The following is a 2,718-nucleotide window of genomic DNA, read 5'->3' as shown; positions in this document are numbered from 1 at the left end:
AAACTATGGATTTGAGCGATTTTGGTGTGTCAATGTAGGTTCATCAATTGTAAAAAATGTACCACTCCGATGAGGGATGTTGATTATGGTGGGAGCTATATGTGCAGGGGACAGAGGGTTTATGGGAAATCTTTGTAACTTCCTCTCAACTTTGCTGTGAACCTTAAACTGCTCTAAAAAAATCTTAAATTTTAAAAATCTCATTTTTAAAAAGGACAAAAATAGAGCTCTTCTGATGAGAATGGAGCCGAATCCCCCCAGGTTCTTTAGGGAAAAGTTTGTTTACATTACTTGCTACACAAAGATCTGTGGAGGAAGTAAACAAACTGAACCTCCCTATTAGCCATTACAGTTTCCCCCCACTACGCAAAAGTAGAGTGCTCCTACGAAACTTTTTGTAAGCCGCAATGGTGTAAAGCAAAGAAGCAATTACTTTAGGGCACATCTTGCTAAAGGATGCAGGAAAGAAATCAAGATCAAGCCCAGATGCTCGGAGACACAGTTCAAAGCTATGGTGGCTTGATGCTAAGATGCCAAGTGTGGTTCCCAGGGAAGGAGGTTGGCGGGGGCTCTGTCATTGCTTGGGATGTGCAATGCCTCTATAATTGCTGCTGTGAAACAAATGCTGAACGCCATTTTTTGGATTTTACCTCTTTATTTTTGTAAAAGTGAAAATCCCCTTCAAATTTCTTTCAGTTAGCATAAACAGGTACTAATGTAGACTTTCATAAAGGTGAAGTGACATAAAGCAAACTTTTGAAAAGCAGGGGATACCTGTATTATGAAAATCGAGAGCTTTTGAACTAGAAAGCTCCAGATTCAAAACCCAACTACACTCATACTAACAGAACCTGGCCAAGTAATTTAACCTCTCCAAGACTCCATGTTCTCACCTGTGAGATGGGAGTACTAATACCCATTTCCTTGCATAATTTGAGGATTAAATGACATAACGCAGAAAATGCATGTGAAGCTCAGAGGACATAACAAGAGCTCAGCAAAGGCTAGTTCCTCTCATTTTACTCATAAGATATCAGATGCAATGATTTATGGCTCTCAGTCCCACAATTTAAAATAACTTATTAAAAAATAATCTCAAGCCTTGCACTCACTGAGTTTCCAATCTAGGAATTACAGCTAAATCTCCATAAAACTATAAAAGTAATCCCTGTTTTTCTGGATTAGGAAGGTGGCTACACTGCTAACTCTTGACGGCAGAGGGAAAAAAACACAGATCAACCCCCAACTTTCATATGTTATGGGAGCCAAGACGCAATGGTTGCATTTACCCTGGAGGATGCATGTCAAAGGCGGTGACAGGGAGACACAACAGGCAGGCTATATTCCATCACTACAAGGCAATTCTGCCAGAATCTTTCCATTTCAGCAGCCTTCATCACTGTATAGAAGATACAGAGAGCTCATCATAGTTTAACTGAGATTGTCCTAGAGCCTGAAGCTAAAAGGGAGACTAGTACTTATGGGGACAGAGATCCCTCCCCAACAACTTTGCAATAATCCCCCTATAACCGTGCAGGACCCTATTGGGCCTTCTTGAGACAGATACCCCATGTCTTCCACCTGTTTCTTGTTTGCAGAAAAACTTTAGCTTCCTAAGCCTTCTCCAAGTTCTAAAGACAGATTTTTTTGTTTTGTTTTGTAATAACTTTATTTATTTTTTTAACATCTTTATTGGAGTATAATTGCTTTACAATGGTGTGTTAGTTTCTGCTTTATAACAAAGTGAGTCACCTATACATATACATATATCTCCATATCACCTCCCTCTTGTGTCTCCCTCCCACCCTCCATATCCCACCCCTCTAGGTGGTCACAAAGCACCAAGCTGATCTCCCTGTGCTATGTGGCTGCTTCCCACTAGCTATCTATTTTACATTTGGTTGTGTATATATGTCCATGCCACTCTCTGACTTCGTCCCAGCTTACCCATCCCCTTCTCCATGTCCTCAAGTCCATTCTCTATGTCTGCATCTTTATCCTGTCCTACCCCTAGGTTCTTCAGAACCTCTATTTTTTTTTTTTTTTTAGATTCCATATATATGCATTCGCATACAGTATTTGTTTTTCTCTTTCTGACTTACTTCACTCTGTATGACAGACTCTAGGTCCATCTACCTCACTACAAATAACTCAGTTTCATTTCTTTTTATGGCTGAGTAATATTCCACTGTATATAAGTGCCACATCTTCTTTATCCATCCATCTGTTGATGGACACTTAGGTGGCTTCCATGTCCTGGCTATTGTAAATAAAGCTGCCACGAACATTGTGGTACATGACTCTTTTTGAATTATGGTTTTCTCAGGGTATATGCCCAGTAGTGGGATTGCTGGGTCATATGGTAGTTCTAGTTTTAGTTTTTTAAGGAACCTCCATACTGTTCTCCATAGTGGCTGTATCAATTTACATTCCCACCAACACTGAAAGAGGGTTCCCTTTTCTCCACACCCTCTCCAGCATTTATTGGTTGCAGATTTTTTGATGATGGCCATTCTGACTGGTGTGAGGTGATACCTCATTGTAGTTTTGATTTGCATTTCTCTAATGATTAGTGATGTTGAGCATCCTTTTATGTGTTTGTTGGTAATCTGTATTTCCTCTATGGAGAGATATCTATTTAGGTCTTCTGCCCATTTTTGGAATGGGTTGTTTGTTTTTTTGATATTGAGCTGCATGAGCTGCTTGTAAATTTTGGAG

The sequence above is a fragment of the Pseudorca crassidens genome, chromosome 1 (genome assembly GCF_039906515.1).
Source record: "Pseudorca crassidens isolate mPseCra1 chromosome 1, mPseCra1.hap1, whole genome shotgun sequence".
NCBI classification, from domain to species: domain Eukaryota; kingdom Metazoa; phylum Chordata; class Mammalia; order Artiodactyla; family Delphinidae; genus Pseudorca; species Pseudorca crassidens.
The sequence above is the reverse complement of the archived record's forward strand: the minus strand, read 5'-3'. Positions refer to the sequence as shown.